Source organism: Thermobia domestica, chromosome 6 (assembly GCF_964235325.1).
Source record: "Thermobia domestica chromosome 6, izTheDome1.hap1.1, whole genome shotgun sequence".
In the NCBI taxonomy this organism is placed as follows: Eukaryota; Metazoa; Arthropoda; class Insecta; order Zygentoma; family Lepismatidae; genus Thermobia; species Thermobia domestica.
The window spans coordinates 50,621,420-50,637,476 of NC_137459.1; the positions used below are offsets into that span (position 1 = coordinate 50,621,420).

Genomic DNA, 16,057 nt, shown 5'->3' on the forward strand with positions numbered 1-16,057 from the left:
CATGTCGTTTTATTTTCCATATGTATGGTGTTTCAGCTGTAGTGTTAAATGTGCCAAATCGGTACATTTTCGTCTTTGTCTTGGCATGTGCACTGTGTGTAAGATACGAATTTCTGGAGGTATTTTCCTATATTTCGAGTACGTCATATGTCTCAGAAGACGTGGGACATGATGCAAGTTTGTTATTTTCACGCTCTATCAGAATTTGAACCATGCATTAAGATATTTTTTTTCATATGTGTCGACTATAGAACAATGTCCCAAACAAAGAGGGACATTGATACAATCGTGTTCTAGTTACGTTCTAGCAAAAGGTGCACCAGATGTAATAGCAGAATGTACAACGTTATTTTCCTAGTTTTCGCACGTGAGACGGTGCGACATGTTGACATTTGTTCATTAGATACATGTTGATATCAACACATACATTGGCCAAATTTCAATATCGATCATGCGATCCCACTAGTGAAATTCCTTTAGTTTATCTAGTTTCTTAGTGAATACAATTCCACAATTTGAACTTGACCTCAGTTGTTGCATCCTTATTAGTATGCAACCGTGCACATCATATTGCATCGGTTTGAAGGACTATTATTGGTGAATTGGCAATGAATTTCATGTTCTTGACGCTAATCCTTACATTTGCGACGCTTTGAACTCACGTTTACTGAGTATGTGTGTGCATTTCTGGGCATTTTTCGTTAAGTGTTTCCATACATGTGAATCACCCTGCTTCATCTGTTATGCTCTACCGACACTACAGATGTTTTTCTAGAGCATTTGAGTACAAATTTGCTACACTTAATACTCAGAACGTCACTGTTGGCCAGCATCCGTACCTGGCGATTATGCAACCACACACAACGGGCATGAAGGTGTCCGCCATTTTGTATTTGTTCCAGATATCGACTTAAGACAAACGAATTATTGTTACCTGGTAGAAACCCCATCAATTCATATCCATTTAGACCAATTTTCATTTGGCAGATTATCCGGGACTCCCTACGTTCCTTTGGGGAATCCCTTGCGCGTGCATGGTAGGATTGTGAAACATGCAAAATTCAATACAGCAGGTATGACTTCTTCAGTGAATTTTTTACCCGCCCTCTTTACGTTGGATAGTTTCCGAACTATTGGCGTCCGAAAGTCATTTTCCCACGCTTTCGACACCTTGTAGATCTGAAACGATGTCCGATAGCCGAAAGTTCAAGAGAACTTTTTTTCTTGTCTCAGTGGCAGGATTCACCTCCCAAGAGTTGTAACACTTATTTTGCAACACCCGATATATAGTTAAAGATATATATATATATATATGGGGGGTGGGGGGTGTTTGTGTATGAATGTGTGCGTGTGTTTTCTAAGGAAACATGATGGCCGAAGAAACCACATTCCCGAAAGTAAACCACTCATTGTGGATATTTTCATAAGAAATAATCTATGTAATGTTATAGGTTATTAATGACTTTTTTTTGTTTGGGCTGTTGGGTTTTAAGGAGAAATGACTTATACCACATATGAAATTAATAATGAAATACTTATTTATGAAATATCAACAAAATCGCCTCAATCAGTTTTGAGAAAATCGTTCGGGAAAAAATCAATTTTAAGAGTAAACGATGACTTTTTGGTCTAATTGTAACTTACTACGTGCGAAAATAGTTGAGCATAGATCTGAGCTTGAACCATCTCCTGAAGATAATGCGACAACGGATTATTTCGAAATATGCACGCGACAGCGTAACAAAAAAAAAAAAAAAAAAAAAAAAACTCATCTGTTTTAATATATAAAATGTGTGTGCAAAGACTTACTTTAAGTTAGTGTACTCGGATGATTGTGTCTTATTCAAATGAGAAGTAGGTATTATTCTTCACAGAAATAAATAAATTTGGGCTTTCATATTCATTGGAACCTGCTGGACTCCACCAGCATGATAGCATCAGTAGATTTCACCAACACAGTACATCACTAATAATCTTCTAATACAAGGCATTACCATTCGTTACAGTACCAATAGGAAAGACCTGGACAGAGAATATGGTAATAGGACAAATGGTAGCAGATCATATATATTTCTTTTATAAATAATTTCTATTTTAGAACTATTAAAATGAAGCATGCAAAATAGTTTAATTAAATTTTAATTTACTCCACCTAAGATAGTATGCAAAGGAAAAATATTTTTACAGTGTTGAGGAAAACAATCTAGAAACACATAATGATTCATTCCTTATCTTTGAAATCCTGCATATAAATGTATTGTTTCTTTTTCGTGCAAAAAGAACGTGAGAATTCTTCCAGATCATTACAAGAGCATCAAACGTAATGTGCACAACCACAGTTGAGTGTTTGTGGTGATATAACTAACTGCCAAGTTGACAACTGATGTAATTAATTGCTTCAACAGAGTCAGAGGTTCCTCAGTAATTTAACCCTTGGTGTATAATTTCTTGCAACAGTGCAACAGACACGTAACAAGATAAAATGTCAATAATGAATTTCCAGGGTATGTTATAATGGGTGTTTCCTTTTTAAGTTTTAGCAGATTATAGAGTGGCTCTTGTTGTATTATGTAGACTCTTAAATTATACTGAATAAAAGTATGAGAAGCCTTATTGTACCGTTACGTCCGTCCGCCTGTCTTTCTGTCGACAGATACCAGAGCAAAATCTGTAACAGGTAGCGATATACTGTTCTTAATATGGATCTAGTGTCAAAAGAAGAGGTTTCACTTCCCTCCTTAATACTTCCACGTACATTTCCAGATAGAACTAGAATGTTTTTGTAAGTGAATGCTTATATAGACGAAATGTAAATTCAAATTTTCATGCTATATCAATCATTTCTCTATCAAACAATTATATCCTTTTTTTCAGAAGTATAAAAATGTGTGTTGAGTTAGGATGTTTTGGTGGGTCAGGACCCGGTGGGACCCCATGAATACACCCCAGCATAGCAATAATTTTCTTTTCGCTTCTAAAACTACCTAGACCAAGAATGGCCAAAACTGATGCTTTTAAATGGGAGAGCTGATCAATTAAAAATAATAATAAAAAAAGTAATTTTCCGTCTCGGTATTTGTTTACCTTAACAAAACACTAGCGACAATGTTAATCTTATTAATCTCAAAGCGACCCCTAGAATGTTGTAAAGAAAAATAACAGTCTCTTTTTCAGAAAATCACAACGAGAACTGGGAAATCTACAGAAAAGAAATGGAATCGACAAGCAAAAAGTGTCGTCGCAAACATATAAAATGGAAGATTATTAGATGTGAGACACCCTGCAGCGGCATGATATAACATTTAAGCGTCATGTGGTTCGGATTCCACGTTAATCAGTAGGTCCGCGTCTCACATAGTCTCGCTGCTGAAAGGGACGCTAAACTGAAATTCAACATTTCAGCGGGGAAAGGGCAATACGTAAGTAGCATATTGATAATGTTTGCTCCGTACATTTCCGTAGTAAAACGTAAGGATTCTGTATATATGCGCAATATAACGCTGTCCAGATAACGGACTTTCCTCAGTGTGGCTATTTCATGCAAGTTTTGTTGAATTATGCCTGAATTATCCTTAAATTACTTTACACATTTTATTGGTTTTGCTTCCTCTGTTACGCCCAAATTTTTACATAAAGTTTTATTCACTTTTAAAGGTCCATTTTTTTTTTTAAAAAGTTTACATGTTTAAAATTTTGTTTCATTGATTGTATCTCTTCACCATCATCGTCATGATAACTATTATGCTATTATTGGCAGATCATTTGTCCTAACATAGGAACTTCAGCCCAACGTCATTTTGTGTTAACCTATAAGTTTTACGTATGAATTTCCCTCTTTAACTGCTTATGGATAACTTTAACGACACGTTAGTTGTTTGTTCCTTTACATGTCACACCTATTGTAAAAGTGTTAATACATTTCATTAATTAATCATGTTATGATTGGTTTATTTCTTACTTTTTACTTTAATTTTTTTTTTTTTTTTTTGTCGCAACAACGTATGTTTTCCTTAAATAATTATATTTCCAACTTTTCTTCTTTTTTCTCTCTCCAGCTATTTTGTGTATTCTATTTCTTTCCTCGACGTTCTGAAACATCTGATCACTGATTATCGTACCATCTAGTTCATTTTGTCCAATATTCCTTAAAGCCATTGAATTATTTCATAATGTTTCACATTGTACACAAATTCACACAAAACATGTTAAGTTCTTTTTTTTTTTTTTACTTAACGTTCCGTATAGTTCATTTATTTCTTCCTGAATGTTTTTTTTTCTTTTTTTTTAAATTTTCTACCTCCACCTTCAATTCTCACTAATAATGGTACTTTGGTATAACGTTGGGTTCAAAATGCAGCACCAAGAAGAGAAATTAAAATCGACTCTGCGTTTGCAAAATGTAACAAACGGATGAACAGATCTTCTTCGTGGGAGTTAGCCTACGCGCATTTGGCGTGGGAGACCCGGGTTCGATTCCAGACGGGAGCTCATGTGCTTCGAATTCCACGTTAACCAGTAGGTCCACGTCTCATATAAAAGACGCTGCTAAAAAGGGACGTCAAACTAATAATCATCTCAAATCAAACGGATGACCAGTGCAATGATTGTCAGTGCAGTGTACTGCTTGTGTCACCTACACACCATGAGGTGAATTGACATTCGAAAGTCAAAGGGTCACGGTTGAGTAGTATTTGAGTGCTGGGGACGTGTAAGTCTTTCTGACTATTGATAAATGCTTTGTCGTTGAATCTTGCAAGAATTTTAACATGTAACAACATTTAATTGAAGAAAAAATGTGACTAGATTATCAAGTACAGAAAGAGCTTTCTAATGTATTTCTAAGCTATAAAAGGGTGTGTTACGATATGAAAATTATATTATTAACTTGTAAAATTAGATTCAACAATTTCACTTGATCACAACATAGTTCTAAACTTTATTTAATTTTTTCTATACATTTTCCAGCTACTTTATATAGTCGCGTATTTAGCATGGAATCAACAATTTCTCCAAACACAGAGCTGAAAAATGTCGCTTTTTTAAACTATTAAATCTCACGAAAGAAGTTTGTCGTCTGGAATAGGCAGATTTATTATTGTTTAAAAAAAATGAATTCTCCACCGTAGGCAGCTGCTCTTGTGCCTATGTGCTATAGCGTAAATTGTTGCATGATTCTAGGGAGGATGGCTTGAAAATGTATAACAACACTGACAGAGTGTCTTGAATATATATATATATATATATATATATATATATATATATATATATATATATATATATATATATATATATATATATATATATATATATATATACATTCAATTTAACATTTTCTTCCTTTTATGAATCATTGACCATTCAATTCAAGACCAGGAGCTAACTGCGTGTAGTAGAAGTTCAAAATTTCTCACACTACCATAAATTCAGTCTTGAATAAAACGGCGGAAAGCGCCACAAAAGAGGAAAACAAAGCACAAACACAACAAGGAACGAGATAAAGAAAGAGACAGAGATGTAACAATCGATAGCTCCTCACTGCAAGTTAAAGCGGCCAGGTTCTGGAACTCATCGTAGGTAGCTTAGGCGTGAATATTGGTTTCTCTTGTCCGCTTTTATTAATCTACAGCTTCTGTTTAGCTAACTAGCCAAAGTTTGTCCTTTTCCCGGCTAATAGAAACGTGTAATTGAAAGTTAGTTTTGAAGGAACGACCTGCCTAATTAGCTTCTGATTAGTCGTTGTTTCTGGAACTTAAGTCTTATTTTAAACAGTTGAATAGATTCTGAATATGCAATTTGAAAATATTACATTGGGACAATTCGACAAGTATATTTATTTTTTTATATGTAAATTGTTTAATTCCCATATGTACAAATTAAGCTATCAAAGCCTAAATCATTTATTTTTTCTGCTATTCCGTGATATAATCAAATATCGAAGAAGAGTGTTAATGGGGCAAAATTATTTAAAACTTCGTATGAGAATAAAAATAAGAATATAGTTTTAAATATTAAGCCAGTTGAGAATGCTACACGAGCACTGCCAGAACGAACTTAAAAAGAACGAAATGATTGAGCGGGAAGGACAATTGAAGGGTAAGAGGAAAAAACAAGGAATGTCCATGTATGTGCTTTTTCGGGTGCTTTGCCCTATCTGTTGGGGACTCTTGGTTCTATTTGACTGTGTATGTCATGCATGCGTAGATGTAGAAATGTCCATATAAAATGGGCAAAAGATTTAACTAACTCTATTCTTCTTACGCGGTTTGCAATATTAAAACGCCGTTTTCTCGAAAATGCAGTTTTGTGACATTCCTTCTTTTTTTCCCCTTACCCTTCAATTGTGATTTTTCCTACATGTAACAGTAAATCATTTTATCCGCGCCTTCTTTTGCTTCTCCTAAAAATTCGGTAAATATTATCTCTCTATGACTTCCCAAAATATGGCTCCTTAAATCTCCCGAAATTCAAACTTTTTTTTTTTTTTTTGGCTAATATCTGGGGAATGGTGCCCAGTTGATCAGTGACCACTGGTTACTATTTGGTACCAAAATGTTCACCATGCTTTCTTTTTTAGGTATTGATCAACACCAATATCAGGTCTGTATAACTTACAGTTTCCGAGATATGTCTCCTTAAATCTCCGGAAATCCACAATCATTTGGCCAATATGTCGGGAACGGTAAGAATGACGCGAAAAATTCCATCACTTTCACAGTTTTTGATGCTCTATCGAACGGAGGGCTCCAGATTGAAAAAAAAAACATCGCAAATAACAGATACACACAGACACACACACACACAAACATAGAAAATTCAGTAACGAACTCTTTAAGTTCATTGAATATACATTATATTGTAGAATCTGAATCATTCTTTAGAAATGCTTAGAAACACATTTTTTTGTCGGTCTTTAATATAATGTTGTTTCCGAGATTAAAAATCCTCCTTAAAAACAGTTGTAAAAATACTTTATGGCAATAGAAAATATCTGGATCGTAAATAGTTTTTGAATCACTTCTTCAACTGAAAAACATTCTTCTGACATATTTCCAAACTTCTTTTAAACAAAAGGCATAAAATAGGACTTTAAAGAGTTTATAAAACATTTAAGTGTCTGTAGAAATTAAATCAATGCTCTGAAAAAGAAAAAAAAGAAAAAGTAATTATTTGTCCTGTCCAGTGACAATGCAAACAAACTTTCTTTTACTTAATTTATTGGCTCATAGTATTAGGACTACAATATGAATACTATTTTAAAGTATGCTGATATATTAAGTGGCTCGTGGGAACAATGATAATGTCACATTTTCTAACTTTCGAGTAAATTGGGGAAGAAGGTTCAACCCTTTTCAATACTTATCAGGGTTCTCCCGAGTCCATGGTGGCACAGTGGTAAAGCGTTCACTTCTGGTGCATTGTGTTCCTGCTTCGATCCAAGCTCGCGTCAAGTGAACTTTGTCCTGGAAAAACACCGTGTCCACCCGTTCTCCCGTTTCCTCCCACTTTCTTCATTCCACCATTTCTTTATTTTCCATCATCACCGTCTCCTTGGGCCTAGCTTGCATATTCGTGGGACCTAAAACTTAAAGATTTCAAATTCGGAGTTCTCCGTTTCCTCCCTCTTTTCATCATACCATCATTTTCACTCACCTCATCATCACCAGTTTTAAGCTCAATAATATATAGTGTTAGGTAAAACAAATAGTAATGAAATCACATCGTTGACATTTATTTATTGGATAACATAATGAAATATATGAACTATTATCAAATGGATGACAACTAGATGTAAATTTAATTGAAATCGCGCTTGTACATCATGTATTCAAAATGCTGAACATTACGTCGCAAACATATTTCAAGCGATCCTGTAGATCAATGAACATGTTAATAAACACGGCTTGCTGGAACGACAAAACAAATGACCGAATATTCTATCTTAACTCCAGTATAGTGATATGAGGTTATCTGTTCTGATAATTCTGATAATTGCTTCCTTCAGCATACCCTATATGTAGGCACCTGGAGCAGTGAGGTCAGGGGAGTGAGAAGGATATGGAAAACATGTTTCACGGGAAATCAAGCGATGTTCAAACTCTCGTGGACAGAATGACTAGTGATTCACTTGCAGTATGGACGGTAGATCTACCTTGATGCGTTCATTGTTGTTGTAGCGACAGATTTATGGTGTGGCAGAAACTGCGCAAATCATGCAAGAACTGCTCAATAATCAACTGTCGATTGAGGTAGGGATTATGTTACGCATGTCTTTCACCACTGAACCGTATGATGCTGATGGAATCTTCACCTTCATATGCCATAGCTCTAGAGCAATACAGTAGACTTTCGCGCTCATCTTCTGCAGTGAGGCGTTGCTCCACACCGTATGAGCGGAAATAGTGCTCGACAACTTCTGTTCTGAGTAACATTATCTTCTCGCCAACTGCACACCAGAGCTCTCTCGTGGCTAAATTGTTAGCGTGTACGCACCTAGACCCTGGCTGCAGTCCCGGCGGGAGCTCACGTTAAAATCTAGGAACACGTCTCATATAGCGTTGCTGTTGAACGGGAAGCTAAATCAAATCAAATTAACCAACTGCACACTACGCTAGCTCATACACAACTAAGTACACATGTGGTGTTCGCATCTGTACTGTTTGTTTTGCATACATAGGTATAAATAAGGGCCTCGGAGAAGACAATGATAAGCGCTCATTTTCTAACTTTCGAGTGAATTCGGACATAAAATATCCTCATCATCCAATGCAATGTAGTGACATATTGTAAACAAGCTTCCCCTGGGTTTGCAGGTAGAAACTTCCTACATACTGTTCTGTGTTTTAATCCCAATGTATTTCGACTAATAGCTCAATTTCTCCAGAAGCGCTGCTTACCATTGTCTTCTCTCGAGACCCCCATATGTGTATATTAAGCGTTTTATTTTATGCATATATTTACACATATTTTCAACATAGGATTTTGAAGATTTAAAAAAAAGAAGCTTTTTTTTTTTGACTCATTATAATTTTCGTCAAACTTTAATGATGAACCATCGCAATGGATGTAGTGTGAAAACCGTAATTAACAAAATTTAATGCGTATATGCTCTCGTATAATATCGACACAGGTTCACCAATTTTAATGGTTGTGTTTTGGTTTCAAACTGTCTACTTTCTCACTGGGTCTGTATAAATTTTACCAAGAGTTGTAAATGTTATATTTTTTTTCGAACTAGATCCTGAAACTTCTGAACAGCTGGCAGCGTTAATACCATATGTATGTTCACATATAATTCAGTAATGCGCACACCGATTTGTCGAAAAAAAAAATGTTCGCTATGTTTCATAGGTCGACGCATTTCATAGGAAGCTAGTATCCTACATTAAATTTAGAGATGTATCTAAACTACAGGGATAACGAAAATCTTGACATTCACATTCGGATATCCATTAATTGATTGGTTTCGACTTCCCTCTCTAAACCAATCCTATATAAGGTATGGGCGCACATCTTAACGTGTAATTCAAATCACACTAACCAACACTGGAAATCGAACGGAAGTTGTGTTCTAGCCACATATCTACAAGGCTGCTCTGTGCTGATATCAAGTCATATGTGCCAATATACCAAATGTGAGCCAAAAAATCAGAAGTCAGGTTATCAATATAAAAAAGGAGATGACAAGATATTCGACACGAGACGAGACAGAATTGGGACAATATTATACTTCTACGAAATTTAGGAAATGAGACGAGAAGACCTTATATTTTGTCTCGTATTGTGGGCAACATTGAAAACTTCTGTATACGCCACTGTTTCATAGTATATATTCCGGCAAAAGAACAAATTTCAGTATATATGGAAAACACTTTCTAGAGGAAATACAAAACAATTCTGTATAATACAGTCGTAATGACAAGCCATGCATTTAAATCCAAGGAACAAAATGCATGCAACGAATATTACAACACAATTCTATATAAACAATAGATAAATGTATTTAATTATTAAATTTAAGACAACTGAACCAGAAATATAAATATTCGTTGCATGCATTTTGTTCCTTGGATTTAAATGCATGGCTTGTCATTACGACTGTATTATACAGAATTGTTTTGTATTTCCTCTAAAAAGTGTTTTCCATATATACTGAAATTTGTTCTTTTACCGGAATTCATCAATTTATGAAGGTAAAGATGATTTGTGATGTTCTGTCTTCTAACTTGCATTTTTGGGAAAAGCAGAATACACCCTTTCGTTCATCCAATACCACCACCTGAAATCACTCGCGCTGTGTCTAAAACTGTTAGAAATCCAAGAATGGGAGACAGCCTTCTCAACATATCGCATCTGTTCTTCAGTTAACTCTTGATTTATGAGGCATAAACCCTGAGACAGTTTCAGCATGATGAGGAAGGAGGACGAATACAGGCCATAAACTGTTTTATCTTAGAACAAATGCATCTACTGAATGACGAAGTATTTACTACAATATCGAAAATTTGTCAACGAAAAAAGCGACAAAACTATGAAGTCTATTCTCTATAGGCTTAGTTTTAAAATGAATTCACAAGTACCGCATTTTGGATCTGTGTAATAGTTAATTTTCTGAAAACCAAGATGTATGCAACCTCTAATGAAGAAAAGCTAATTGGGTTGCATATGAATCAAGGGTAAGATGACAATTTTCATCATAAAATCGGTAACTAAGCTTACGTCTGTGAAGTTGTCCCGCCCACCTAACGAATTTTTCTTTTTCTTATCTACATCGTTAGTTTATCGTTAGTTTACGTTAGTTTTGCTAAAATTATCGTTAGTTTCGAAATAATAAAATTTTTATTCAACAAATAAATGGGCAGGCCAGCTTCACGGTTCCCCGCCCACAAACGAATTTCAAAAGTTTTTCATATCACATCGTTAGTTTATTGTTACTTTACGTTAGTTTTGCTAAAACTGTCGTAGTTTCGCAAAAATAACGATTTTATTCGAGAAATAAAGTTTTCCGCCAACTGTGAATTAGACCGCCCATATTGAATTCTGGTAAAATTTCAAATCATATCGTTAGTTTATCGTTAGTTTACGTTAGTTTACCTAAAATTAACGTTTGTTTTGCAAAAATAACGATTTTATTCGAGAAATAAGGTTTCCCGCCAAATGTAAAGAGTCTGTCCATAAAGAATTACCATAAATTTCCATCCCACATCGTTAGTTTATCGTTAGTTTACATTAGTTTTACTAAAACTATCGTTAGTTTTGCAAAAATAATGATTTTATTCGAGAAATAAATGGGCATCCCAAGTTCACGGTTCCCCACCAACAAATGAATTTCATAACTTTTTTCTATAATATCGTTAGTTTATCGTTAGTTTACGTTAGTTTTGCTAAAACTATCGTTAGTTTCGCAAAAATAACGATTTTATTCAAGAAATAAACTTTCCCGCCAACTGTGAATTAGCCAATCCATATTGAATTCCGTTAAACTTCCAACTCATATCGTTAGTTTAACGTCAGTTTACGATAGTTTTGCTAAAATTAACGTTTGTTTTGCAAAAATAACGATTTTATATGAGAAATAAAGGTTCCCGCTAAATGTAAACCCTAACATCACATTTACATGGCAGGCATACGTAAGAAGTATATAAGGCACATGACAGGCGTATGCCTGTTATGTAATTGTGCTGTTAGGGTTTACATTTGTCAGGAATCTTTATTTCTCGAATAAAATCGTTATTTTTTGCAAACAAACGTTAATTTTACCAAAACTAACGTATACTGACGTTAAAATAACGATATGAGTTGGAAGTTTATGAGAATTCAATATGGATTGGCTAATTCACAGTTGGCGTGAAACTTTATTTCTTGAACAAAATCGTTATTTTTGCAAAACTAACGATAGTTTTAGCAAAACTAACGTAAACTAACGATAAACTAACGATATGAGTTGGAATTTTATGAGAATTCAATATGGGCGGGCTAATTCATAGTTGGCGGGAAACTTTATTTCTCGAATAAAATCGTTATTTTGCGAAACTAACGATAGTTTTAGCAAAACTAACGTAAACTAACGATGTGATATGAAAAACTTTTGAAATTCGCTTGTGGGCGGGGAACCATGAAGTTGGTCTGCAAATTTATTTCTCGAATAAAATCATTATTTTTGAGTAATTTACGATAGCTTAAGTAAAACTAACGTAAACTAACGATAAACTAACGATGTGAGATGGAAACTTTTGATAATTCTTTATGGGCGGGCTAATTTTACATTTGGCGGGAAACCTTATTTCTCGAATAAAATCATTATTTTCTGTAAAACAAACGTTGACTTTAGGTAAACTAACGTAAACTAACGATAAACTAACGATATGAGTTGGAATTTTACGAGAATTCAATATGGGCGGGCTAATTCAAAATTGGCGGGAAACTTTATTTCTCGAATAAAATCATTATGTTTGCGAAACTAACGATAGTTTTAGCAAAACTATCGTAAACTAACGATAAACTAACGATGTGATATGAAAAACTTTTGAAATTCGGTTGTGGACGGGGAACCGTGAAGTTGGCCTGCCCAATTATGTGTTGAATAAAAAATTTATTTTTTTCCAAACTAACGATAATTTTAGCAAAACTAACGTAAACTAACGATAAACTAACGATGTAGATAAGAAAACTAAAAATTCGTTAGGTGGGCGGGACAACTTCACAGATGTACTAAGCTTCATTGTTATGTAAACTAGACATCGTTACGGAAACCGTGAAGAATGCACATATTTTTGTTTTTTTTTTTTTTTTTACATTTTATTAGTGAGGTAAAATATAGGCCTGTTACACTGCATGCTAGACCACACTAAACACCCTCACTTCTTATATGTTGTTAACACACGCGCTTCTTTGGCGCGGGGGATTCGAATTCAATTCCGACTGGGACCTCATGTAGTTCAGGCTCTACATAAATGCTGTAGTTATATGTCTCACAAAGCTTTGGAAAACATGTGAACCACTTTTAGGATATAACTTACATGAAGGTGTATTTAAAAGAAAAACATAATTTACTCTACTTTTCTCGTACATTTTCAAATGCCTTACTACCAAAATACAAGCTTAACAAAGTGATACAATAAAATTACAATTTGAGTAGGGTACGTTTCGGTGGCTATGTTTCAAAATTCATTTCACTTGGGCCAGACATATTTTCGACCCTAGAAACTATGGATTCAACATTAACCTCAGTCATTTTGGGCATTTTATTTTTAATCTCTTCTCCACCTTCGTGCCGAACTTGGTCTTAAACAACGACGGAAAGGCCACTATTCATCGCAGCGTCCCCGGAAACCATGGATTCGTCACTAATATATGTATTTTGCTATTATCTTTATGTACCACTCCTTTCTTACCCTGTAGAGGTAGCTTACTACATTGGAGGTTAAACTTGAACTTAAAGGCATCGGAAGTGGAACTATTCGTTTAATTGATAACGAAAACTGGATTCGAGAATTATATATGCAATTTTCGATTTTTTTTACGTATCACCTAATTTCATTCTCACTCCCAGAGGTGATATAGGTCTCTTGCCTTGTAGATACTGCATTAGGAGTTTCAGTATTCACTTCAGGAACTCCAAAAACTATGGATTCGACACTAATGTCAGTCGTATCTGATTATTTTCCTTTTTTCCTTTTAAAGTTGCTAGAGGTTCCAGAGGCATCTTACGCCTACAGTATTTGCTTCCAGATTGTAAGCCTCATGTGAGCCAAGTTTGTTAAATTGTTCCAGAGTTATGCAGGAGCATACATACATATACACACACACACACACACACACACACACACACACACTGAATGTATAATGCTTTCCCTCTTAAAATAGCAAAACAAATATAAAACACTGGAACGCACGTCCATTTATTTTTATACCATGTATCATGTCATTAGCTTGAGAAGTTCACGAGATACTCAATTTTTCCCCAATGTGATGTACAAACACCGTGTGCGTGGGTTTTCTCGGGGTTCTACTGTTTCCTCCCACTTTCTTCATTCCACCATTTCATTCATCACTCATCATCACCGTTAGCCTAACCGGCATAAACGTGGGACGTAACATGTAAAGATTCCATTTATTTTTTTTTTCAATTTTTCCCATCAATTATTATCTCCACTTTCCTGATTGGGCTGTATATTTTAAAGTTATATTATAAATCCAAGTTAAGGTAAACTATGATTTTCCCAACAAAAATATATTTTAATCACTTCAGTAATTTTTCTGCAATTCGATCACAAACAAAACCAGTTTAATTTTTATATGACAGGCTAGCCTTTGGCTAGCTGGTGGCTCAGCCCCCAGGGCCCCGCGTTTGCTCGGCCTACGGCCTTGCTTCTCTTATGTATCAGCATTTGCATCAAGAGGGAATTTCGTGCAATTACTCTTAACATTTCATGAGTTTCTTCCCCTAACCCTCACTTACCTGGCCTGCAGCCTCGCATTTCTTGATCCCACAATTCTACCAAATTTCAAGTTTATTTTCGTATTTCAACTTCTAAAAAATAAGATTTTGTATCCCAAGGAAACGCCCATCTAAATAGCATGGGAAATTTCTTATCCTCTCCCCTTTAGACTCCCTAAATATTAAAATATTCACTTCTGGCAATTTTCCTGTGGGTTAGTCACCTACGGCTTCAGTTAGGGAATGAGGTGTAAGATCCAAACTGCGCATTAACATACAAATCAGCTCAAAACCTGTTAGGGTCCTACGCAGTTTGAAGACTACGCAGTTTGGATCCTACGAAGTTTCGATACTATGCAGTTTGGATCCTACGCAGTTTCGGTCCTACGCCGTTGCCCTGCAATAATTTAAGTTTTATTCATGCGCAGAAAAAAATGTATTGTTATTATATTTTTAATTTGTTTAACCTATGCAGCTATCAATTAGGGTTATATTTATGGACTCCGTACGACCGAAACTGCGCAGGATCCAAACTGCGTAGGATCGACACTACATACGACCAGGAACGTTGCTGAGGGGGAAAAGGGGGAGCCTCCCCTCCAAAAGTCACCGACTTCTGATCAAGTTGGCATTTTCTTAGTACCCAGTTGCTGCGAATTATCAACTCTTTTACACTGAGAAAAATCCATTATCCGGACAGCGGTATATTGTACAAATACAAGGATTCGTTATGTTTACTAAGGAAATCTGTACGGAGCGTACTTTATCCATATGCTACACAGCTACTGCCTTTAACGCGCTTGGATGTTATATCATGTCGCTGCAGGATGTCTGATATCTAACAATCTTCCGTATTTTATATACGTATACGTATGTTAAATACTTCAGCTATATGTTATATACGTCCATCTGTGTGTGAGGTCCTGACCGCCTATAGACACCTCTTTCTTGCACCATAGATGACGTCATGAAACAACTGTCGTATGCTTGCGAGCTGGTTTATAAACGAGGTTGTTTACAAACGGAAAAGAAGAGCGGAAGGAAAGAAGCCTGGGTAAGTGCAATAGTAAATTATCACTTTAGTTAAATATTCCATTAATTATATATTCCTTTAGTATAACTTGCTTTAATATAGTACTAAACAAGTAATGTGATTTATGACCACAATTCTTACTATTGTAACTCGTTAATGGTTGAGGAGAAAGAAATGGGTTAATCTGAATTTTGAGAAATCTTTGAATATTAATGTTTTGTAACTTTTTACATTTCAAGGTACGCAAAATGAATGTTATGTGTTTATTCTTTCCTTTTTATATGTGACGGTTTATTACTTGATGGAGATTTACTACAGGACTGCTTAACATAATTGCTAAGAAACCGTTTTCAGCGCGAACATTTTCTTGTGTAGTGAAGATTTAGGATTTAGATTTCTGGGCTTTCGGCATCAATGACCTTGTTAGCCCGTCACATGTGAGTTATGACGTCCCTCGGTGAGCACACTATCCGGGGAAAGGGAAGGAAGCAAACGGCCTGGGACCTATATGTTGGGTACTACCCGGCATTTGCCTGGTATGAAATGAGGAAAACCCAAGAAAGCCTCATTCAGGATGTCTGGACTTA

At 35.4% G+C, this 16,057-nt stretch overlaps 1 protein-coding gene across 1 annotated transcript in view; it reads right to left on the minus strand.

The window, feature by feature from the left end:
• The window catches only part of LOC145687983 (glycine receptor subunit alpha-2-like), a 1,333,907-nt gene that overhangs the window by 406,811 nt on the left and 911,039 nt on the right, over positions 1–16,057 (minus strand). The gene's annotated exons all lie outside the window — the stretch shown is intronic.